The 27,975-nt window shown below is 32.9% G+C and overlaps 1 protein-coding gene across 7 annotated transcripts in view; it reads left to right on the forward strand.

Moving 5' to 3' along the window:
• LOC123701253 (brain tumor protein) overlaps positions 1-27,975 on the forward strand; it is a 366,899-nt gene that overhangs the window by 249,881 nt on the left and 89,043 nt on the right. The window contains exon 1 of one of the 7 annotated variants that reach the window (XM_045648674.1): positions 18,965-18,992. The exons of 5 other annotated variants lie outside the window; for them this stretch is intronic. The gene's annotated coding sequence lies outside the window, so the exon portion shown is untranslated. Of the gene's footprint in view, positions 1-18,964; positions 18,993-27,975 lie in introns of those variants that run through there. One more of the 7 variants, XM_045648671.1, reaches the window with a different exon arrangement.

Here is a 27,975-nt window from a genome sequence, read left to right on the forward strand (position 1 = left end):
CTAAATTCTAATAATAATAATTTTGGTACTAATTTTCTTGTAAATCAGCAATCTACTCAATCAACATCTATGGTTCTCTTGGAAACAAATGACTTGGAAATCGATAGTATTATAAGTAATTTAAAAGATAGCAGTGCATGTGGTTGGGATGGTATCCCAACCATCTTCATTAAAAAGGCGAAACACATAATAATTCCTTATTTAACTAATATATTCAATTCATGTATAGCTAAAGGCATATTTCCTAATGTTTTCAAGAAGTCGCTTATCCATCCTGTCTATAAGAGTGGGGACAGAAAAGATGCTAATAATTATAGACCTATCTCTGTGCTCCCTGTCCTTTCGAAAATATTAGAAAAAATTCTTAATAAACAACTAATTAACTTCTTGGAGAAATATAATCTACTCTCAAACTTCCAATTTGGTTTTCGAAAGGGCAGGTGCACAGAAGATGCAGTTAATCACTTGGTTAATCAAATAGGTAATCATGTCGATAAAAAACAAAAGGTTCTAGGTATCTTTTTAGACTTAAAAAAAGCATTCGACACAGTTTCTGTCCCGATACTTTTGGAGAGGATGGAAAGGTATGGTATTCGTGATGTTCCGTTAAAAATTTTTAAAAACTACCTCGAAAATAGATTTCAGTGTGTTAAAATAAATGATCATCTTAGTGACGACTGTCCTATGTTATTCGGTGTACCGCAGGGAAGTGTGCTCGGCCCAACTCTCTTTTTAATATATATAAACTCTCTCTGTAATTTAAATCTTGCCAATGGTTCAATTATTAGTTTTGCAGATGATACTTCACTTATCTTTCATGGAGGGAGTTGGGCTGAGGCGTGCTTCCACGCGGAGAACGGCATCAGAACTGTTTCTAATTGGTTGCGAAATAGTCTACTCACCTTAAATCTGGATAAAACTAATTTTATTGCGTTTAGTTCCACAAATTCTTCTCAACCACCTAATGATTTTATATTAAAAGTTCACACCTGTGATACATTCAGTTCGAATATATTATGCAATTGTTCTGCTATAAAAATGGTTCCACACATTAAATACCTAGGAGTTATAATCGATAACCTTTGTAAATGGAAGCAACATATTGAACTTATAACCACTAGAGTTCGAAAACTATCGTGGATTTTTAAAAGACTTAGGGTATTACTGGAACACAATATCATCTTTATGGTTTACAAAGCTCTTTGCCACTCAATTATCCAATATTGCATTTCGGTATGGGGTGGCACTTTCAAAACGTCGTTATTAATTCTAGAAAGAGCACAAAGAGGCATTCTCAAGGTCATTCTTCATAAACCTTTTAGATATCCAACTGACCAGCTGTATAGGGAAGCTAAAATTCTGAATGTAAGGCAGACATATATATTGCAAATAACTCTTAGACAACATAAAATAACACCTCTTTGTGCTGTCTCTTCTGGTAAGAGAAGAAATGACCTTGTATGCTCTAACCTTATTCCGCGTACTGGTTTCCTTCGTCGCCAATCTTCATACATGAGTATATTTTTATATAAAAAGGTCAATAAAAGCCTTTCTATACACAATCTTACCTTAGTAAAATGTAAAAAGAAGGTTACAGAGTGGTTGCTGACCCAGAATTATTCAGATACTGAACAGTACATAGTTCAAATAAAAATTTAGCAAATGCAACCACTATAATGGCCACTACATCCACTCACGCGCTTACACACTCATTCACACATACATTCACACACACACACACACACACACACACACACACACACACTCATACATACACACAAGCTCACACATGCATACAAACACGCACACTCATTCAAACACGCACGCACAACATATGAGTATATCTACTAAACTTGAGTTAAAATGTATAATTTAAATTTTATTTTGTATAATTTTGTATAAAAAATAGCTAAATTACCTAAATCATTATTTAAGTTAATATTATGCTATAGTTTTGTTATTATTGTGTCATTAAGGAAGGTGGACCCCAAAATACAGGCTGTCCTAGTTTGGGGTCCAAATGTTACATGTTTGTACCTAACCCACAAATTGATCAATAAATGATTTTTATTTTTTTTTATTTTATTATTTAAGAGTTGACGTATGAAATATCCTTATGAAGTTATAAGCTTTAGTGCATTTTTGTAGTAAACTCTAAGAAAGAGTGTGAAATATGTATTTCAGACTTTCTTCCACGATGTTGCAAAGTATGTTTCATAGAAATTCTATTGTTACATTTATCACAATTTTTAGAAAACATGTTTCTTGTAAAATGTTTTTATAGTTAGCAAGGTCTGTGTCAATCGTTGCATATATTTTATACTTACAAATTACGAAACTGACGCTCCGTCACGTAATTATATTTCACAATACAATTAGTAGTGCCATTTTATGACATGTTCTTATGTCTGACCGTGCAGATAACCTGACGGTATTACATAAATAATCGTACTTGTAAAAGTATGAATTTAGAAGCACGTTGTTATCTTTTATTGTGAAAGTCTTTATCACAAACGTGCAGAAAATTAAGAATGGTTTTTATCACAATTCTACTATCCCATCCAAATGTTATATGGGATCTACATCAGATTTATTAGCCGAGCAGATTACATTTAAAAAATATGTAATAAAACGAATCAATGTCTTACCTGCCTAAATCCTCATCAACGCGAAAATAAGAAGATAATTATTTATATAAAGCATCTTTTAACGACCTAGGTGATTTAATATGAAATTACTCTTATAATATTATTTTTAAAGGGGAGTTTTGTGAAATCTCATGTACGGCAACGGCTTCATTGTAACTAGTTGAACAGTGTGTACCGAGCCTTTAGATTTGTAGGTAATTAAGGTATACCATGTGCCCATTCCTTTATCCTGTGATTTGTTGGCACACGTACGTCCACAATCCACATCTTTATTCCGTAATTCAGTTGCACCTTGTGTGCGAACCTTTAGTCCAGTATAATTCAGTTGCACCATACCGTGTGCCCCGTACCTTTACACTTGTGATTTGTTTGCACCGTGTGTTCACACCTTTACATTTGTAATTCACTTGCTATGTGTCCGCACCTTTACACTTGTAATTCACTCGTTGTGTGTCTGCACCTTTAGCATGTCAACAGGGATAAACGACACGGGCTTGATAATCCCAGTGTTTCTAAATGATTTATATAGTAGCTACTTCGGGATATTTACACTAGCTTTGCGAGCGGATAAGGGAAGTTTTAGAAGCGACTGGGGGTTGATAAATTTTAGGTAAATGTTGTGATGGGGGTAGGTAGTGTTTTAAGATTTAATCACGGGTGGAAACTATTTTGGGTAGGAAGTAGATGTTTTAATTCAGTGGCATGCTATTTTCATGTATATTTTGTAACATTGCGTTCGTTAAGAAAATAATGTAAATGGCAACAAAAAATACACAAAAAAAACAAATTCTGGTCTCAAAAGCTTACGTAGTTATTTGAAAAAGAAAGTACTTTTTAGAAGTAAATACTCTTTTAATATTATTCTCCATCTTACCCCATAAAACCTTATTAATATCCATAATCACTTGCAAAGTCGGTTAAATGACGTCACACACATAGGTGGTCCCACATTATGAGCTCAAACGTCAAGTGTCACCGCCGGATTAACCGCAGTTTAACTAAAGGATGTGTGTTTAGGACGCCGGTTACACGCCCCACGGTTTACATAACTATGTGCTAGAATTAAAGGGTGAAACGTTATTTTGTGAAAGTTTAGAAGGTTAATCACGCGATTTATTTGTTGCCGGTAATTGATTGAGTTTGTTTTGTTGCATAATAAATAATTAGCGAGCGATGAATGGTTTAAAAGATGAATACTACAAATACCAACCTACATACATACATTCGTCAATATTTCGACCTTCCAGCGTTCAAGTTTTATTAGTCTATACAAATATGATAACGCTCTTATAAGTTTTTAATACTTAATAGTAGTTTAATATGTACTAATACTATCCAACGACGTGTTTTATTTTGTAACAAAAAATAGCACATATTTTACAATACAACGCAATAAAAGATAGCTATATATTGTATCAAATGACTACACGTTTAAAATGTTACTAGCAATCTCCAACGGAAACTTGAACTTTGACGTCGCGATGTAAGTTTAACATACTACAATGATCTGTCGTTTGAAGGTTAATTGGCGATTTATTGCCATCGCCAACTAGCGGTCCGCCACAGCCTTGCCCGTGGTACATTATGTTTTGTCTCCATATGAACCATCTTCGTACTTTAATTAATATTATAAAAAAAAGAATAAGGAAATCGCTTTTTCTGCTCTCGAGTTTTGCGCTTAGCATTTGGCGATTCATTTTATGTATATGTATTATAGATTAGTTTGAATGTGGTGGAACCGGGTCTTTCTAGTTCGTGATATAAATGAACCCGCGACCTCTAGAGGCTAATATTGCTTAATAAGACGTAATGGCGAAATTTCATTTTTAATTAGTGTGTGTTGTTAATTGTACTTGTATTTTACGTGTGGCGAATTCATACTGGATTAATAGTTGTAAATTGTTGTTTTTTTTTTTAATAAAAGTAAAGGAAATGATTGAATGTGAGATAATTTGTAATTGTATCGATGAAAGTGTTTTTGCAGTGAAACTTCTTTAGGCGCGTTGAGAGTAAAATTTAAAGGTCGTGTCATGGCAATACCGTCAATTTGGGTATCCTTGAATCTTGCCAAAGAAGTTTCACTTCTGACACGTGTGCTGGGCACACACGCTCTTTTTTATAACTATAGACGTTGACTTGTCGTTGTATTTTATTTTAAAAATTTAATTTATTTTGTTTATTAATGTTTTATTATTTTGTTGCAGGTAAATTCCGAAACCGCTGTTTAAAGAGAAACGTAAGGATTTTTTTTCTTATAATTAAATAATTTTTCTTTCATAATTCGCAATGAATTCAATCTGAAACTAATGATGTTTTGGAAAATTACAGGTTTTCTTTAGGCTTTGTCTTCAAAGATATTTTTCTTATAAATAATTCTAATATTATAAAGGCGAAAGTTTCTTTGAAGGAGTCCTCTATTTAGCTTATTACAAGGTATTTTCTGTCTGAAAATGAAATATATAAATATTTGAAGAAGTGGAGCTTGAATAGTACAACGGCAAGAAGCTCATATAATATAAATACTTAATTGAATACCACATATTTATTTATTTTAATGGATATTATTCAAACAAACAAGTGATAACTGCGTTAAAAACAACCGACTTCAAACTTGTACTTGCAAAATTTACAAATACCTACAGACAAAAATGCTCATAAAATAAAAACTACTGGGCCTATCCGAATAAAATTTTTATGGGACCAATTCGACACTATCCCGCATCGAACAAAAAAAGAATCACGTAAATCGGTTCAGAAACCTCGGAGTAATCGGTGTACATACATAAAAAAAATATATATATATATATATACCGGCCGAATTGATATCCTCCTCCTTTTTTTTGAAGTCGGTTAATGAATAAGCTAATACATTGAATTATGTAAATAACTAGTCGATATGTTCAGTTTTCATTTTTAAAGCAAAATTATACAAACTAATAAGCTAATACGATATTGAATAATATAAATAACTAGTCGATATTTTCAGAAGCTATAATTTATAGGTACTTTTATTGATAGAACGGTCAACGGTGTGTAAGAATATTTTACCCAACTACCTACTTACTTCAAAGTTGTTTCAAAGCCGGTGCAGTAGTTACAAACACTTCTTTGAAATCCACTCATAATAATAGTATTCGAATAAATACATTTTCAATCTGATGTTTCTCTGATTCACAACTCTATTTATAAGAACAAAGAACAGAGTTTATAATAACAGGAATAGTTTAACAAATATTACAACGTAATTAGTGTTAGTCACATGTCCGTATGTGTCAAGGTGGTGGACGCTTCCGTGTAACTGCATGTATAAAATAACTATTTACTTGTTATTTTAATCTAAAAGGGATTAATTGTGCACGGATGTGAAAATTTACCTTCGATATTCACACATCAGAATTTATTAACACGCTTTTATTAGCTTCATTTCTACTAGCTTTCCGCCTGCGGCTTCGCCCGCGTTTTCAAAGAAAAACCCGCATAGATTTCCTGGGTAAAACCTAGCCTATTTTGCTCAGTGAAGATGCAGCTTTCTAATGGTGAAATAATTTTTGAAATCGGTCCAGTAGTTTATGCGTGAAAACCATACATACATAATTACAAACCTTTCCTCTTTATAATATTAGTATAGATTGGGGATTGTACACACAATATAGTATTTATTTAAAAACATCTGTAAATGCTCTGTAACTAAATATCTAATATTTTTAAAAGTACCTATCTTAGTTTTGCATTTTCTGTTTTAAAAGGTATTTATGAAAAAAAAAAAATATAGCTGGTAATTACATTTGTAAAAGACCAATTTTTCTTGTAACAAAATAAATACATATAAAGCTTTATATTACAAACTAGCTTCCGCCCGCGACTCCGTCCGCGCGGATGTCGGTCTTCGCGTGGATGGTTTATTTCTCCATTTTGAGTAGGTACTGACAATAAAATCTTATAAATATCTATTGGACCCAATTCCCAAATACGGCTAGGCCTATAATAATACGCAACGTGTGTTCGCGGTTCTACGGAACAACGTCTATGGATAAAACTGAAAAATTAAGATTAATTTTTTCTACGTATTTTTCCAGGATAAAAAGTATCCTATTTTACGCCCAGGATAATAAGGTATAAGTAATTATACCAAGTTTCATCGAAATCGAACCGCTAGTTTTCACGTGATGCCTTCACATACAGACAGACAGACAGACAAAAATTTTTTTAATCACATATTTGGGTTTGGTATCGATCCAGTAACAGTGCTATTTATTTTTTCAATATTTTCAATGTACAGAATTGACCCTTCTACAGATTTATTATATGTATAGATTTTAACGAGTTATTGCTTAAGATTTATCGAACTTGGCAACAGCAATGCAATCTGAGGCGCTAAAGCCATTTCAGAATTAATTGAAACATGAGATTATTTTGCTTATCCGTTTACACGTGCGAAATAGCTGTGACGATTTGGATGTAATGTATGCGATTGGGCACGTAGTCACCTTCTGGATATAGGTCAATTAGTCATTATCTTAAATATATATGTCATTGAAAATGTTAGGTAATTATAATTATTTATTTATTATACAAAGCAAACCGCTTTTCGTTAAATAAAGCGTGACTGCGAAACAACATAGATACTATGAATACATTTCTTTATAAAAATAAATATGTTAAAGGTACCTACTCCTACCAACATAAATTGCCTACGGCCTTATATACTTACACGTAATTCAATCTACACCTTACCCTCATTCACTCCACTGACAATCCCAATACTGTCATAAAATAGTATTTTAGTCCTAGCTTCCTTTATATTTTACTATCGAATCTTCTATTTTATAAGTCAACCTATCCCTCAGGTTTAGTACCAGTCTCTCGTAGGACCTCCCACGGACGCTGTTTTTACAGACCCTTTGTCCACGATTCCAATCAGACTCACACGAATACACCCTTTATCAAATTCGTAGTAAAGGCGAGAATCGAATAAAAGCCATTCAAGAATTCAGCGGTCAATATAGCCCTTACTGAACACGTAATACGGGCTATTTGACATAATTTCGGGGCCATTGTCATCTTGAATGATCCCTGATTTTTGGGTTAGATGACGCGACGTGTCCTTTTTTCATATTTTCGAACCTGACAGAGGTACAAAACGGCAGTTATTAATCAAATGTACCGAAAATACACTCTTTGTTTACGCCTTTTTTGTTTCGAAACGGCTGCGTCATTTTGTACGGAATATTTAAAAGTTTATGATGAGTTTCCAGTTTGTTCGGTTAAGTAGATTATGAACTTTATCTTTACAGACATCTTTATCTTGGATCTTTTTAGTTGTATAATGTGAGTTTGTGTTATTCTATTATGGAGATGCGTGTTCGACAAAATTGTATAGATTTAAATTGAATTGTTTTATTTCGTTTCACAAGTACCTAATTGTTTAACTCTTCACAATAATACCTACTCTATTTATGTGTTAACCAAAAAAAACAAGCATTCACTCACATAAGATTAGTTGCCTATAAATTCAACCTAATTTAAGGTCAGTGTAAATGAGGCGTCCCTTATACCGATACGAAGTAGGGTGATTACATGTAAAAGTATATTGCCTTGTTACTAGATTAATCTGTTGACCAAGAGGTGTTTCCACGTCGACAGCCTGACGTTGACTAATTGCTACTGCAACTACTATCAACCTACCCGCATATAGTATAGCGTAATGTTGGAAGAGAGGGGATAAATGAAAAGTTTCTGTCTCTGTCGTAGCTAACTTGATTTCAACTATAGAGATTATCTGGTTTTCTTCTAGGTTCTGAAGTCCTCATGATATACTCAAAATATTTTTCTATGCGATGAGATGTTGTAATTTGTTGCATTGTTAAATGTTTTAGTTGCATTTAGGCGCATACTGAATTATTACTCCTTCTTCTACTTAGTTTCCTATCATTTCAATAGGTATTATCAATAGGCACATATAGTTTTCCCCTATGGAGTTGTCTAGTTTCGATCAAAATTGGTTGCAACGGAAATTCAGTCAAAATAATTATGTGTTACGCGTCTCCATTGACATCTAGTTCGAAATCAATGACAATATAAAACAAAGCCGATTCATGCCATTGTTTATTTAACCTCTATTTAAGAGAGTATTTATATAAACAGTTTCCAAACAATACAAGGGCGTCGGAAATCGCGGTGTTTCGTGGAACGTTCAGGATCCTCTCCATCCGCCTGTATGCAAATTATATATTTGGACACGTTCGTTCTTGAGGTTATTAATGACAGACATGTCTCGTGATTAAAGACTAAAATAAACTAATTTCTCGTAAAAAAGGATATCGTCTTAATAATTCCTTAATTTTACCTTACGTAGAATAGATCAAAATCTAAAATCTTTTCCCGTTAATAACTAATTTTACTCAGGATGGTACTGACATCTTTTTCTATATGTACAATGTACATAGTAATTCAAATTTATTAACATAGCAGGTCGTGAACAACCTTGAACCGTCGTAAGTGTAAATTTTCATGCGTATGGTAATTTTTCATGACATTTCAATACTCTTTAGAAAACGTATTCTTATCATATATATCTGTCGTTACTCGTTGCTAAGGGCTTTGAAACTCTCATTCTTAAATTAACATAGCTACATATATGATAATACTTTATTGAAATCACTCAATAGGCATCTGCAAAAGCTTGTATGATTTTGTATTAAGGTAGGTATTATTAGTGTAATTAATTAATATCGTTTTCTTTTACTTTAGTAAGATGTTTATCTAATTTTAGGTTCAAATCCCCTAAGTTTTGTCATTGAACAAGAGTTTATATATATAATCCGCCTAATTGCTCAAAATAAACCTATTAAAAGTATTAGTGGAGTTATTTGTAAAGCTTTCTTTTCACAGCAAAATAATGAATATTTACGCCAATAACGTACTACAAAAATTACCTCATCACAAATACACGAACAAAAAACCTAGTTTAAAAATTAAATTTCTAAATAAAAATGTAAGCCCTTACCTACGCTTCAAGCGAAGCATTGAAAATATTGTATTATTCAATACATATCAAGATTTATTGTGCAGGATCTTATTAATCGGAAGTGGATTATTATTGGCTGGCTGAGTTTCCGCTCAACCTTCACAATACAACCTGCTGAGTTGAACTCTTAATTCATAGAAAATATTGCTAGTACATATTAATATGCTGTATCTTATCCGTGTCACAATGTTAGTCACCATACTCCTCTAAAACGGCTGGACCGATTCTCATGAAATTTTCTGAGCATATCGGGTAAGTCTGAGAATCGGCCAACATCTATTTTTCATATGTACCACGGGCGAAGCCGGGGCGGACCGCTAGTATATAAATAGAATGCTTGTTAGTTGTGCTGGCGAAATGCTGTGTCGACGTCTTGGATGTTTTATTAAGAGGGACTTTTTATACAGTAAAATTTAATTTAATCGTATTTCCTTGTGTTGGAAAAATTAACAAAATATGTAGATTGTTCAGAACCTTATTATTTTCTCTTCCTTATATAAATAGTACCTACAGACATAGATACTAGATAGGCGAAATTACAACTTTTCTTCATTCATATTTCTTTCAATTACATGTTTCTAAGTTTCGAACAGTCATCAAATTACTGTCAATTAAACTTTTTATCCGTTAATAACTCTAGGTCATAATTAAACCCTTTCATCAACTATTAAAATATCAGACTTTTCTGAATTAAACAATAGTTACAAACGCTGGTAACGTTTAAACATTCTACATACAATGATCTTTTATAAGAAAAACTAAACACCAAAACACAATTAAACTCTACAGCCCCGTAGTTAAGCCTTGACCCGTCAATTGGGCTGTTAGTGACGACAAAGTTTAACTTCTCTCATTTACAGACTCCAGAAGTTACGATAAAAGCAGTATTCCAGTATGGAAAAGTGACAGAGCTATACAGGTTATCTAGCGCCATCACCCTCCCACACTGTATATAAAACTGCTTGTATGGTAACTCTGAATTGTACCCTCACCCAGATACTGCCTCGGAATGAATCTTGTACGACATGTTAAGGTTAATTTTGTTGGATCGTAAATTGTGATCTTGATGCATGTGTGTAAGTAAGGTCCGATGTATGAGTATCTATGTGTATAGTAAGTATAAGACAAGCAATTCTGGTAAACTTATAGGTATTAGGTATATATTACGTGGGTAGAACTTTAAATATTGGAAAGGGATAAGGCTCTTATTTGCCGGGACTTCAGTAGCTAAAATATGAAGTATAGATAGATCATTAAAGATACTTCTTTAAGGGGCCATTCTCGTATGTATAGAAAATTAGGTACATGCGATTCTTGTATATATTATTACTTATTGTTTTATTTATATTACAAAACTTAGGGATAATGTAGCAGTGTAATTATCTCTATCTATACCTAGTTATCTATATAATTATACTGCTACTGTGTTCTTTCGCACTAAATATACAATGTGATACAATAATTATTCATGATAAATCTCCATCCAACTTTCACATTTTATTTGACAAGTTAAATCGTTTAAAGTGCAATTAACTTAAAATCCAAGTACGTTTAATGTAGTATGATAATAAAATGTACTCGTAAACTAAATGCTTTCACTTACAATGTAATGTGTAACTTGGTTAAGTTAACTTTGAAGTTATAGTACTTACTACATGAAATATTAATATGAATGTATTCGAATGTCCATAGATTAAACTGTGGCTTCGTTTATTAATAATTTTATAGGCACTTGTAGTATTAACCGGAGTAAATTAATTATTATTTATCTTCCTTGAAATGATACTAAGTGTTTTAGGGCGGGAAGTAATTTTACTTTGGCGTATTTAAAACATTTGAACCTAGTACCTATGTAATCTACTACCTATATATTACAATGAAGGTAATAATATGACATGTCTAAATGCTTTTGAGTAGCTCTTTTCTGTGTGTATTTGTTACGTACCTACCTCGTCGTCGTCGTTTCAACCGTGGGATGTCCACTGCTGGACAAAGGTCATTTGGGATTTCCAGTACGACCGGTCACCGGCGGCCTGCATCCAGCTGCTCTCTGCCACTCGGACCGTGTCCCTAGTGTGAGTTTGATCGAGTACGAAACGTTACTATCGCGTCTGCGTCACAGCCGAATTAGTATGGGAAATCGAACAGCGCCCCTAGCGGACGTATGGGGAAGCTTTGATTCCCCATACAAATTTCGCTGTGACGCAGACGCAATAGTAACGTTTCGTACTCGATCAAACTCACACTAAACTTACAGTAGGTTACTGCTGGTCGTTTGTCGTGAGTTACCTACGACCTAAGTTGTGTGAAATTCATTTTTCACATTCGTATGTAATATATTATTCAAATCTACTTAAATGGCTAGAATACATCTAAAATATCAAACAACTAACATATGAATATATCAGTTTACTATAGAAGACTTAATATTCAAAGGCATTAAAATCAAAGTTCAAGTTTAAGCTTTGAAATACATTTCTGTAAGTACATTTTATAATAAGATTACCTCACGTGTTCCACTAGGAATGCATACATGTTAGGGTTGTCTATTCATAGTTTTAATGTTTATAATAATACTTATAAAAGAATACATTAAATATGTACGTAAGTTAGAAGATATTTTTGTTCGACAAAGTACGTGTAATAAACAGCTGCTGCATGATATTGATTAAGTACTGTATAATATTCAATGATAAAAAAAGAAGAATAACTCCTACTAGATACTTGATAAGGAAAAGAAATTTAGTTTTTGTCTTATACGATTTTTTCAACAATACTAGGAAACCCATGCTGTCTCAAGAGACAGGGCAAGAATGCAAAATCAACTACATACATATTTAAAATGAGGAAATAATTCATACACGGCGAAACCCTTTATCACGAATTCATTTAAAAGGATAGTTAGAGCCCTTGTGACGGATGAATCTTTCAGGGTTAAACGGCTCTCGAGGGTTCAACGTAAACCTTTGGTTTGTGACACCTACTTTTTAAACCCTTCAGTTGAGAAAAGTGACAAGTGCCAACCCTAATAGCTAGGGACAATGCGAGCTGATGTTTCTATCCAAGATATTCTTTGTGTTTTCATTTTAATATTAGAAGAGGTTTTCGTTGGCAACATTCCATACGGGTTGTATGCGGAAGATTTTTGTAATTACGTATGTATTTACAATTGTTGTAATCGTTCGCTGTATGTCACATTTTGTAGTGTTTGTTTATGATGTTGTGTGAGTGATTTGTTATTTATGGCAAAAGCTTATAATGTTATACTTATCATAGTATGAGCTGTATTCCTATGATATATTTTAACAGATGGACTTAATTTTCTACTCGTATCGTAATCTTTCGTTGCACGATGACATACAAAATATTATTAAGGGCTGATTTTTCAATCGTTGGTTAAAACTTATTCATCGAATAACGTATTAAACTACCATTTCAAAAATGTACTTATTCTAATTGTCCGTATTTGAGAGTTTACAGGTGACATTTTAAAATGTTCATGTAATACTTTATTGGACGGATAAATTTTAAAATATTTCCTTGATCAATCTTAATTCGCAACTTTATTCGTAATAGCCGAACATTATGCAATACTAACATATTTAATTATACAAAAAAAAAAAAATCGTATTAAAAGTAATTTTGTAGACTTTGTAACTTTATTTCGTTTGTTATTAATTTCTTATAACAATATTATTACAGTATCAGCTGTTTTCATGTAAATAATATGACGTAAGCAGTAACGATTGGTTTGTGTTATTGTGACGAACTGTGGTATATTTGTCATGGAGATAAAACCTTTGTTTATATAATTGACTATTCCATGTTTAATTTAAGGATATGGATATTTGAGAAAAGCAATTCAAATAATGTGTAGTATGTAAACAAATATTAGTTAAATTATCCTTCTCTTTGTATGTATGTTTTATTTATTTTTGAACGATTACTGTGTAAATGTTCCTCTAGCTGTTTATGCCAATAACTCAAATCATTTCTAATAAATTTACTACACGTTACAAATTTCACTTCAAAGGAGCGTAAACAGATTTTCAAATATTTCGCAATATTATCCGATCCAGCCAGTACCTGTTTAACAAAAATCAAGTAAAACCCATGCAAGTGCGATGATCTATGACGTCAAACGCAGCCTGCGCCCGCGCAGGTAGGCATGCGCTATTCTGAGACATGGTCACTGACCACGAGACCTTTTCCTTGGGGTGACTGTACCACCATTGTATCTTGACCCCTGCATATCATCGCAACACGACTCGACAGAGGACAGGCGAGCTCATTTAAAACTGGTTGTACCGGCCAGTTTAAGTTGACCCATCTCGATTGAGCACTCCCCTACACGAGATAAAGGACGTCCTTCCCGACACGGGTCTTCCTACACCGGTCGACGGTGACTCGTTCCTTTTTTATATCCCATATGTTTTCTGGTTATTTTTATGTCCTTGAATGTTCGCTGTGGTCTCGTCATATTTATAGTTGCTCTTGAAGCGTGCGTTACAAAATTGGATGCGTTTTCAATGTTAAAGCGCAGACGCGGGTGAAAATAGCTGACGTAGGTACTGACGGACCGTTTTCTGTTAATAATTTAAGATGATTTTGGATGAATATGAAGGATAAATTCTGTCTGACATTCTAATGGGGTGACATTTCTTGACATTTTTAATTTATTTCTGAAATATTCTAGTTTGAACTGGCAAAATCTGAATTGCTGTCATCGATAAAAGATCACGTCTGAAACCCGTTGCAGTGTCCTTTAATTCCAATCTGTATTAATTTATTAATGTTGTAGGATATGGATATAAATATTGTACATTGTAAAGATTGGATTTAAATTAGGTATGACTTTAATGAAAAAATACGATTGAATTTCGTTAAAAATGTATTACAATATCCTGGTATCTTAGATCTAAATTTATAATAAACTTTTGAGTGTCCTTTTATTTCCTAAAACGCTTTAAATAGTTAAACTGGAATAATAAAACACATAAAAGAGACCAAATATTAAATACATGTTTTAGAATAACAATAAATAAGACAAGTGATAACTGCGTTAAAAAAATACCTACAGACAAAAATGCTCATAAAATAAAAACTACTGGGCCTATCCGAATAAAATTTTTATGGGACCAATTCGACACCATCCCGCATCGAACAAAAAAAGAATCACGTAAATCGGTTCAGAAACCTCGGAGTAATCGGTGTACACACATAAAAAAAAAAAAATATACCGGCCGAATTGATAACCTCCTCCTTTTTTTTGAAGTCGGTTAAAAATATCTCGAACTTAAATAATTGAACAACATATTCTTAACATTTGTTGCGGAAGGCTTCGTATTTCTTAGCAGAGAGAAATTTTGCTTTATAAAATATTAAAAACTTTTCCGAATACGGTAATATCAAGGAAGGCTTTCAACTTGTGTACTTGTTTGTTTTGTTTTAGTCATTGTTTCTTTTATTATATATGAATGTTTTATCGTATGTATGATTCGCACAATTTTCTCGTTTCAAGGTCGCAAAGACGATTGACTGATGCTAAAGATCAGTTGTAAAGGAAGAAAATAAATAAATATTTCGTAGGTTTGGATACAGTGAGATACTTGTGTTGTGCTTCCATATGTCTGTCTTATACAAATACGCATATCAACATGAAATTAACTTCTCATGTAAACGGTGGAAAATATTAAATTCTCTTTGAATTTCCATATATTTATGGATAAACGCCAAAACTGCTGTTCAAAGTCATATCAAAATACTGATGCAGTTGGGAAAAATAAAAATAATCTTGGCTAGTTTTTGCGTTTTGAATTGGTGCTTTTTAAATATCAATGTCTTTGTTTTGAAAGCATTTGGAAGAAAGTATAAAATAAAATAATTTTCTTACCTACTATTCGCTATAGATGTTATTTGACTTTATTTTTATGATGTGTTATTAATATTTTAGACTGCATTAATTCATTCTCGTTCATCTCTGTGACATCCAGATGAAAATAACTTCGCTTAAACAGTGAAACATCTTTTAGAGTAATTTAAACGAATATCCAACAAAACTTACCCATGTATGTAATAAAAATATATATGTCAAATAACATGAATCATTATACGATTGTGATTATCAACGGAAACGCAGCCCCGAATACTAGACGAACAAAAACGATTCTCCGAATTTTGTCTCCCGAACACGTGACCACGAAATTCCTAAAGAAATCGAAACGATTTTAAATCATAGCAGCCATTTTAAAACGATCGACATTACCCAGCAATAGGAATTGAGTTTTATATCCTTGTGATAAGGTTGATATTCGATTAGTAAGGTAAAGTGCCTACACTTTGCCAGACTGGGAAGATATCTTGTAATACTGGTTTCAGACCTGTTACGGTCGTCTTGTTTTGTTTGGAGCACTGACCATCGCAACAAAGGTCCTATAGTGTTTTTTAGAGCAATGCCTTGAGACATTCTGCCCACGTTTGTTTTTTTTTTTAATAATGGGTAGGTTATACAGGTATGTTAAATTAAGGATTAATCATGGGGTATTTTTTAATGTGTATTAATGATGGTGGAACGACCGCTCTCGAAACGAATTTACTTAATTCAGTTTACTTTAGTGTTTTAGTTGATTTTTTTTTGTTGGTGATTTAAAGGGTTTAATGAATAATTCAATATTAATGATGTTACTAATGTTTATAAAGTGTGGCGTGCATAGAAGTGAGGAAATATTACATATATCTTTTTATTATATTATTTCTCGCATCATATACGTTACATGTAAATGAGTTTTTATCTGCAACCTAAATATTATCATATTTCTTTACCGGAAATACATACTGCATCTCGCTCTAACACCGTAAAAAGAAAGAGACGGCAAATGTGCCTGTTTCCCTTGCAAGTTATGTTAAATAAACATTTTTTACTGAATTTTTTTATAACAAACACATGTTTCGAAACTTTTAGAGTTCGATTTACGTAACGTCTGATATTAAAAGCAATCTAAATTTGCACAAAGCTCAACCTGACCGTTTAATTTAGCGCTAACGATATATAGAACCTTATTAAGTGAAGTACCTTCTGAGGTGCCTGACGTTGACGTCGGTCGAACCCTAATCACCTGGAGCCTACATCCCTATAGGCACGTCTATAGATTCGTAGATCTATGGCACTTGTATGGGGGTCGGAATTTATGACTACAGGTTTGGATAGTCTATATTATAAAGTTGAAAATTTTGTTTGTTTGTTTTAGTAAGTAGGTAGCCTAATCACCGGGTTACCTACGTTCATATGGGCATCGTCTATAGATTCGTAGATCTATGGCACTTTTTTGGGGGGAAATTCTTATCCTTTAATCTCAAAAACTTTTCTCTGTTCATATAAAACATTTATTTTTAATAAATCGGCATTGTATTAAAGAAACGACGATGTTTGTATCATCGCGATTCGTGGAAGCAAACACTTTAATATGACCGTGACCGTAAAACCATGTAAAGCTTGATATTTATCTAGTTATAATCAATTCTTTCATTCTGAAACACCAGAAATAGTATAGGTAAATTTCCATAGTTAAAGTACAAATAAATAATACTAAGAAAGATAGATTTTCCGCTAAAAATATACTTCTTAACCGATCACAAAATTCCGACTACACACTCGTAAATATATGAATCATTCTGTAATCTATGTACTTAATAGTGAACAGTAGGTACGTGCATCCTAACACGTAAAATAATATGTATGTATATTAAACAAAAACATCAAACAGATATTGGTTTTTCAAAGCCCGAAATAATATAAAATTTATGATCTATCGAACATAAACGCGCAGACAGAAGCCAAAGATCCATTGAAGTTCACGACAAAAAGATATTTGAAAACATCTTGCTCAGACGCAGCTTGCCAGGGCCGGACTAGCTATTGAGGCCCAATTTTACCGATACTACGTTCTTAATATTTAGTGTATTACTTAAATGAATGAAATATATCAGGGAATGAGTACGTGAATACACATATCAATTATCAAGTATTTTAAAACATATCTGTTTCATGATTTTACACATTAACAATATAAAATCAAGAAGCATAGTCTGTATTTAAAACATTTATCAGTATACGTGTAGGAAATTTACATTTGTAATTTCTAGCTACTGTTTAACGAGAATTAATCCTGTTTTTATCATTTCTATCGTTAATTAAGATGACAATCTTATTAATTGAAATCCAAAACGTAGAATCCGTGTTTCTGTAGTGCGGTGCCTAAACTCAGGGCCTCAAATACGAAACAAATACATGCCTGTGCATCTATATATAAGTCGGCCAAGTGTTCATATATTCGTGAACACATTGCAGTGTTTATGTTGTGTATTTCTGGAGCGCTGTGTGCCACGTGGGGTTACCACCACTGTACAAGATAAACAATATATCCCACACGCCATATTACAGTCTATTTCATCATAACTATAAAGGGCAATTTTGCAAAGCGCAAGCCCATTTTCTTTTGCTTTGATGACATGCTCTTTGATTGTTTTTAATGTTTTAGTTTTATTTTATCCTAAAGAATTTTTTGCGGTTCCAAAGAGACGGATGGATAGTGCGTTTATTTACATATATATTTGTTTATTAGTAATGTCCTTTTGGGAATATATTTTGTTATTTCGCTTGAGTAATGTGATGCAGGTACGGAAATAGTGCCGAGTCACCACCCTATCATTGGAAAGGAACGTTTTTGTTTCTCTTTTTATTGAAACTTGTGTTTTTTGGGGCATCGATTTATTTTTCGTTGTTATTTCCTATGCTCTGATGATTGATTTTGTTTTATAAGTGTTGAGGAATTAACTATAAATGTACATAAGTCGCAATAATAGCTGATAGTTTAATTTATCGAATGACTATCTATATAATAATATATTCATACTAATATATACTAATATATATTATAAAGGCGAAAGTTTGTATGGATGTATGGATGTTTGTTACTTTTTTACGTAAAAACTACCGAACCGACCAATGAAATTTAGCATACATATAGAGGGTAACTTGGATTAACACATAGGATAGGTTTTATCCCGGAAATCCCACGGGAACGGGAACTATACGGGTTTTTCTTTGAAAACGCGGGCGAAGTCGCGGGCGGAAAGCTAGTATATTCATATATTATGTATATCGGAGAAATTACATTCAAAAAAATTACTTGTATGGATACAAGTAGTCTTGCGTAATTGATATAATCAAATAGTAAGTTATATTAAGTGTATATTTATATCTGTTATCTTCTGTTTGCAGGTAAACACTGGATTCTGGGCTAACTCGCGTAATCCACGTAAGCTTTGAGATTTAAATTATTTACTTTATGTATGAATCTGTAAACTTAGTATTGGGAACGGGTTAATTTATTATTATAATTCACTTTGTGTATACCGCGGTTATTTGAGGGTTGAATGCCCGTTTTGCCAAGTTTATCAGCCATTTTGTATATTTATAGAAAACTTAATGATAGTTCTCAAAGAAAGTAGATAAATATATGTTAGAATGTTTCGGATATTTACGAAGTTTATGCATCAATTTCTCGATGAAAAGAAGCTTGTTGGATACTTAACGGATAAATGTATTTCTTTTGTAATCAGATAAGTTGTTATTTGACGGTGCATTTACATGACGAGCGAATGCTCATTCTAACCCCACTGTGTCAAATTATTCTAGTGTAAACAGGCGTTGTTCTTTCGTTGTTCTTAGTGTGTTCGAAAAGATTCTATGCAATGTTCTAATACTGAACAACACTGAATACGAGTTTTCGTTTACACTAAAAGAATCACTATTAGGTACATACACATAATCCACATCGATTAGAAAGAAGAAAGAAGAAAACTACAGCAAGGCTAATTCAACGCGAAAATATCATTTCTCACGAACGAAGTCGCAAGATTGAGCAAGTTAAATATAACTTATTAAACTGTTGGCCAGGAGACATGTTAAATATTTAGGTAGGTACCGTAGGCCGGTCTCAGATGTTCGGAGACGCTTTTTTGTTTGCCCCCATCCCTTGGTAATGAAGGCGCGTTTTATTTTATTTTACGAGAAATCTTTTGGAAGTTCTGATTATTTTTTATTCTTTGACGCCTTAATACGTAATGACGATGGACGTAATTTGTTGCTTGTTTGTGAACTTGAAAGGAAAGTGTGGATGTTTTAGTGTACATAAGACTATATTAATAATTAAATGTAGGTTTGTAATTTTAAACATTTTTGGTATTTTGTGATACGTATAGAGGAAACTCAATAAGCTGTTAAGCATAAAAGAAGTAGCTGGTCCGACAATTGTTGTATTTTTCTTGTTGTAACCGTTTTCTTAATTTAAATCTATAGCGTAAATTGCTACAATTTTCTTTTCTGTCAATGACAACTATCTAACAAAAAAAGAATTAGCGAAATCGGTCCAGCTGTTCACACGTGATGCCGTGACCAAGGGAAATAGGGATACATTTTTATATAAAGTAAAAGGATATTGTCAAAGCAAAAAGAAAATATTATCTCCATTGACATTGACCCGAGGAACGGCACTTTTTCTCATATATATACAGAAAAAATATGGCGATTAGTTTCGAGTTCACTAGCTTTTTGCTTTGCGGATGTTACTTTCTACGGAAAATCGCAAAATATATAAATGTAGGTATGTTTATTTTTGTGTTGGGTTAACATGAATGTTATTTATTGTATTGTAAAATGTACATAAATGTTTTAATAACTTGTTGTTGTTATATCTATAATATAAAAATGAATCGCAAAATGTGTTGGTAAGCGCATAACTCGAGAATGGCTGAACCGATATCGATAATTCTTTTTTTATTATATTCCTTGAAGTACGAGGATGGTTCTTATGGAGAGAAAACGTAAACATGTACCACGGGCGAAGCCGGGGCGGACCGCTAGTAAAATAATAAACTCAACATTTTATTTTGTACTCAATTGTACCACGAGAAACATGTTTAAAATATATCAATAAATGTAACCTTACAATGCTATTCGATACTAAAGATAAACAATTTTTTTTTGTATCACATTTGAACAATTAGCTAAGAACAGATGCTTTACGAAAATTTTACAGTTCATATAGCATCTACTTTGAAATTTGCAAATATTACTTCACACTCATTTGTGATCTATCTCCGACCATTATAATTAACTAGCCGCTCCGCGCGGTTTCACCCGTGGCTCCTCTCCTGTTGGTCGTAGCGTGATGATATATAGCCTATAGCCTTCCTCGATAAATGAGCTATCTAACACCGAAAGAATTTTTCAAATCGGACCAGTAGTTCTCGAGATTAGCGCGTTCAAACAAACAAACAAACAAACTCTTCAGCTTTATAATATTAGTATAGATATAAATAAGAATTATTTATAAAATAATAAATAAAACTATCTCCGGTAGATACAAATTGCGAGATAGCCTAAAGCAAAATAAAAACACTACTTCAGTTCCCATTTTAAAAGTTACTCTTATCGAAAATGTTCTATTCATATATTTTTTCTAATATTCCCGCGAGTATTTCGTATTTTTTTCTTTTCTCTTTTGAAAGCTCTTTCCATCATTAAACGAAGTATTTAACGATTTAGCGAATAATTAATTTCTTACTCCGAGAAAACTTCATTCGAAAGATTTTCCTTTGGAAAAGCGGGTGGGAATTTTATTTCTCGTCTGGGGGCGAATAAGATAGCGCGGGGTGGGTATGAGTTTCCATTTATTTGGGACGAAATTAATTTGAATTTGCTCATTGCAAGGAAGAGATAGAAAATTAATAATACGAAAGACAGATATTATAAATGATAAAGTAATAATACATATATTTTCTATCTTTGTGCACATTCTAGGCTCTATAACAAACTTATTTTTTGGCAAATAAATTAATTTGAATTCGAATTTGAATTTGAATTTAATAGTATCGTCTTGCTGAATAAAGTCAATCTAGCAATCTAAATATCTTTGTTGGAAGCGCTCAATGTAATCATAATACAGAATTTTCACTATATTCAAACTTGTTTAACCTTGCTTGTACATTCACAATAGGTACCACAAAATGTAAAATTCGCGTAACCTCCTCCAAGATTCAGAATAGCCGGTATTATCGTCCGTATTCGCGAAACGCGCTCCGTTCACCAAAACAATGGCAACAAAGTTGTCCTTTGTTTTCAATAAAACATGGTCACCCCCGAAATACACTTTAGGCTCACCGCAGACTTGGGGATTACAAATGAATTATTAATACGTACGTTCACATAAACCAGCGGAATTTTTCGCACCCCAGCCTTAAATTCTACGTTTTATAGTTGCCCTTTCTGTATGTGGAAGGATAAATAATTCATTGTGGTACTTTCCTAATTATTTGGGAACCTTGAAAATGTTGGATTATATGTTTTGTTGTTTGGCAATTATTGTTTGTGTGAAAAACTTAATGTAAATAGGTATGTAGGTAATCCTCTACTCTTAAATTGACTAACTAAGTTATATTAAAGTAGTATTGTCTATTTTTTATGTTCAACATTTCATAACTGACAAAATATAATTATTTTAATTCGACTGTATCTAAAAAAATAAATTATCGATTCTATAGTTTTTTACTATAGTTGTGACAACCTTTTCACTAGCGTTTAGCTACTATTATGTATTCTGTGCTTTTCACATCCACCTGTCAGTAAACGTGAAGGTTTCAAACAAGTTTCAAACGTTCAATGTTTCTGAAAAGGTGTTTTTTTTTTATCTGATACATTTTTGATTATAAGTATTTCGCGTATGAAAACTATATCACCAGAAATAAATCACGTCACAGAACAAATAAACATCCTCCTAAAAGTCGAGACCTAAAAATTCATAGCTTCGCTACAAAAATATTTTAAACCTACCAAAACATTTCACTTTATATCAGCCATAAATGTAACACAAAACTAATAATAAGCCCTCAGAAATAACTATAAAATATTAACGGGAATATGTAAAAGTGAACTAACACCGATGCTTGGGCTCAAATTGATTTTTAATCACCAATAATTATTCGTTTGATGGAACGTACTGGTCGAAGGGAAGTGGTGGTTTATACTTTATGGTGTAATAATTAATAGCAATGATACGTATAGATATTTATAGGGGAAAGGTAAAAGGTTATTAAAAATACGTCGTACTGAGTCTTTGAAAGTGTGAATTATATTAAACTAGATTTCCGACCGCGGCTTCGCCCGCGTTTTCTAAGGAAACCCCGCATAGTTCCCGTTCCCGTGGAATTTCCGGGATAAAACCTATCCTATGTGTTAATCCAAGTTACCCTCTATATCTGTGCTAAATTTAATTGTAATTGGTTCAGTAGTATTTGCGTGAAAGAGACAAACACACACACATCCTCACAATTTCACAAACTTTCGCATTTGATATTTTCAGAAGTAGACATAAATGATCAGTCGTACTTGTCTTTTTAAGTGTGGTGAATTTCGTTATTTTTACACGTACCTATTCAAAAATAAGACATCAGACAACATACTTTTGACTATCGTGTATAGTGGGCTAGCCTCTATTGTAATTAGTCTGTGTTGTTGTTTAATAAATCGGAACAGCATGAGACTTTATTTTCCGTATTGAGAAAAACGCATATAGGCTTACAGATTGTTGTGAGATATTGTTAGGTCTTAAAATATCACAACCGTATCTAATAATAGAAAAAGCTTTATAACTATGGATAAACCAATATTTTTTTATTTTGAAATATTTGCATGAATTAAGCTGTGAATTCAGTCAGCATTTCGCGACAGTGTAGAAGCGAAACTCAAATATAAAATATAAATGCATATTATTTCACAACCCCTCACAAATTGCGACTTAATCCTTTTTAATCACAACGCCATCTGTTGGGCGCTCACTAAACACCACTAAGAACTTGCGGTGATGTATTATCATCCTTATGACCTTGTAATAAAGTGCGATTTCCAAGATCATTGACTCCGCCCGTATATTGCTAGAGCCGAGCGCTCACCCGTATGGTCGTGTTTTTTGTTAAATAAGACCTATTGTTAGAAATTAAAGACTTTTTAACGGATTTTAAACGCGATTTAATCATTATATTATTTTCCCGACGTTTCGAACACTTTACAGCGAGCGTGGTCACGGGGAGACTGGAGTCTCCCCGTGACCACGCTCGCTGTAAAGTGTTCGAAACGTCGGGAAAATAATATAATAGTGATGTGCCGATTATGACTTTTGCCGACTAGCCGACTAGCCGATTAGTCGGTTGTAATAATACCGACTAGTCGGCTAAGCCGATTACGGTTTCGGGGATTTCCGTAACGCTTCGTTTACGGCTGATTCGCGCACAATCGCATACACCGCCTGCGAGCGTGTCGGAACATGTTTTGTTTACTTCGCATTTTTCCTTCATTTTTGCTTGTGTAATGGTCGAGAGCGGTGTTTTAGGGTAAAAAAATATTTTCTTGCTTTAATACATGTTCATTGAAGATAAGAAGATATTATGTTGTTTTTTATGTTAATTAAGATAGGAACTAATTTTGTTCAATAAATGTCATAATTATGTTTTTTTTTACAAGCAAGTAATTTTAAAAACTGATTACCAAAGGAAAGATTGCTTTACATTTTATAATGTATAAGACTGATTATAAAATAAAAATAAAATAATATATAATTAAGGTTTTTATTTCATGTAGTTATTTTTCATTGAGAAATACATACTACGTAAAAAGCCGGATAATCGGCGCTCTTTGCCAATTAGTCGCCGACTAATCGACGACTACAATAGTGGCCGGATAGTCGGCTTTACCGACTAGTCGCCGACTAGTCGGGACATCTCTATAATATAATGATTAAATCGCGTTTAAAATCCGTTAAAAAGTCTTTAATTTCTAAATGTATAATACTCGCGTAAAATCAAACCCTAGAAAATACTATGTAGACCTATTGTTGTTTATGCTAAATAGTATATTATGTTCTATATTTAGTTGACGGTTGTGGCGGTTGGAATATGTTCTTGTGCCCATACAAATAAATAAAACGGTTGTCTGTTTGTGATGTTAACATACGAGGTTTTTATCCTATGCGTATGAAAAAATACACGTGTGTAATACTCGCGATAGTTTTAATTATAGTATATTTTCATACATGATTTAATTATATGACTTAAGAATTAAGATACCTTTGATGTGTCGAATCCAACGCCCCGTTGTGTGCATTTCGTGAAAAACAGACAAAATCGATTATATTAAATTCTCGTCTATCAATATTCGTTCCCATACTCCTCTGAAACGGCTTGACCGATTGTCATTAAATTTTGTATGCATATCGGGTAGCTCTGGAAGTAGAATATCTATTTTTCATACCTCTAAGGCCTAAATGATAAGAGTAAGGAAGAACAACGTTTACCGGTACAGCTAGTATTCGTATATAAATAAACTATCTGCGCTCCGCGGTTTTACCCGCGTGGCTCCGATCCTGTTGGTCTTAGCGTGATGATATATATATAGCCTTCCTCGATGAATGGGCTATATAGCACAGAAATAATTTTTTAAATCGGAACAGTAGTTCCTGAGACTAGCGCGTTCAAACAAACAACTGTTCACCTTTATAATATTAGTATAGATTTACTCATACACAAAAATATACTAAAACCAGTATAGTTATAATAGTGGAAACCTCCCCTCAAACTCGAGACAGAATTAGATTGGGCTATGACGCGCACGTGTTTGTTAATTAAACAATATAAATTCAACGAGATTTACTAATATTGGCCCGGGGTGAACATTCTCGAAGCTTCGAGAATATGAAACTGAGACTTATGGAATATCGGAGTGATATGATATATTGATAATTTTTTTATGCGATATAAATGATTTATTTATTTATTGTAGTGTGAAAAGATAAAAACAAAACTGTTTTAAATAATTACATGATTTTTGAATTAATAATATTTGTTGTTTATTGTATATGAATTCGATAATAATGGGAGCTATTTAAAATCTTCTATAATTTACGTAAAGGTTAGGTACTTCGGTTTTAATAAGCTATGAACAATATTCCTTCTATTGTGAGTATAAATATGAATGATTATACATGAAGCCTGAAAATTTGAACTTTCTTACAAAAAAAGGAAAAAAAACGTTAAAGCGCGTCTGAAAGAGTGTTTTTATTTAGAAAACGTAAGATTTCTTGCAATTTGGTTATAAAGGTAATATTAAACTTAATAAATATGTATATAATAAAATAAAATAAAATAAAATAAGCCTTTATTACTGCAAAAATATTACAAACTACTACAAAAATCTTATACTACTAAATGCCGTTGACAATAATCCTTATTTAATCCTATATATATTGTATATTATTTTATTTAAACTATTTTCTCTATTATATATATAATTATATTTCATAAGCTGTTAATCTATATAATCGGCAAACTTGTTTCTTCTTTGGCAGCTTGTCTTCCGACAAAGGCCTCCTCTAAGGATTTCCATTTAGCTCTATTTTTAGCTATTCTGATCCATTCCGGGCCAGCTATCTTTTTAATATCGTCTTCCCACCGCTTGAACTGTCTTCCCCTTTTTCGTATACCATCGCGGGGGTACCATTCCGTTATAGTTCTTGTCCATTTTTCTTCCTTATCTCTCAACATATGTCCAGTCCATCTCCATTTGAGTATTTTAGATACAGATTGTACATTTTTAAATTTAGTTTTACTTTTAATTAAATTCAATTTTATTCTTTCTATTCTCCGAACACCAATAACGCTTCTTTCTATTTTGTTTTGACATACATTTAATTTATTTAGTTGTCGATCAGTCAGTGCCCATGTTTGGCAGCCATATGTTAAACATGGTAAAATGCATGTATTGTATACTCTTCTCTTACATTCCATTGGCATTTGATTGTTTTTCATGACTTCACTTAGGGACCAGTACTTTCTCCAGGTATTTGCTACTCTTCTATCTATTTCTTTTTGCATGGTATTTGATGGCGATATTAGTTGCCCTAGATACACATATTCGTTTACATACTCTATTTCATTATTGTCTATTTTTACTATATATGTTTGTGTTGAATTTGTCATAATTTTGGTTTTAGATGTGTTCATTGACAGTCCGGCTTTAGCACTAGCGACACTTAATTGCTGCAGCATTTGTTCAAGAACTCTTGGGCACTCGGAGAACAAGATCAGATCGTCTGCAAAACGTAGGTGATTTAGTTTTTCGCCGTTTATATTCAAGCCGAATTCTGTCCACTGCAGACCCCTAAAAATCATCTCTAGGACAGCGGAGAATAGTTTTGGAGAAATCGGGTCGCCTTGACGAACACCTCTTTCTATTGGGAACTCTTCTCCTGTTGTTTCCAGTCTCACTTGCGCAGTACTTTTTGTGTAAATATTTTCCAACAGTCTTATATATTTCGAAGGTACTCCCTGCATGTCCAAAGCTTCCCAAATGTATTCATGTTGCAGACAATCGAAAGCCTTGTTGAAATCGACGAATCCCAAATAATAATTTTTATTATATTCCTGATATTTTTGAATAACTTGTCTCAATACATGAATATGATCCATCGTCGAGTAGTTTCTTCGGAAACCTGCCTGCTCCTTCGGTTGGTTCTCATCGAGTGTCATAGTAATTCTAGAGAGTATAATTTTTGAAAATACTTTATAGATGTTTGAAATAAGGCTTATCGGTCTATAATTTCCAATATTCCCCTTGTCCCCTTTTTTATGCAAGAGAATTATTGTTGATTTGGTCCAGTCGTGTGGGATGTACTCGGTTCTTACGATTTCATTAAATAGATCTGTTAGATGTGGGGTGATGACTGTGCTAGAAGTTTTGAGAATTTCGTTTGTAATGTGATCGGGGCCGGTAGCTTTCACCTAAACATTTAATACCTAATATCGCTAAACATTTATTTCGCTAAACATTTAATACCTAATATGTATATATTAGGTATTAAATGTTTTGAAAAATCAAACAGCAAGCTTTGTCTTGGTGCAGCGAAAACAATGAATGCTTGGGGTAAAAATTGTAAACAAACTTATTCAATATTTTATTCAAAAAATAAAATTTATTTTAAAATGACAAAACTGCAAATTTAAACAGTGAATTGTTCTCAAACAATTAATGAACGTATGTTAATGCAATATCAATATCGGAAAACCGAGTTAATGAAAACGATATATTGAGTGTCATAATTAAATTTGTTGCTTTTGAATTGTTTTTGTTTGCTTTTTGGGGTATTGTAAAGTATAAATTCAATTGTCTATAATATATCTGTTTTGATGATA

This window comes from Colias croceus, chromosome 21, assembly GCF_905220415.1.
Source record: "Colias croceus chromosome 21, ilColCroc2.1".
Classification (NCBI taxonomy): Eukaryota; Metazoa; Arthropoda; class Insecta; order Lepidoptera; family Pieridae; genus Colias; species Colias croceus.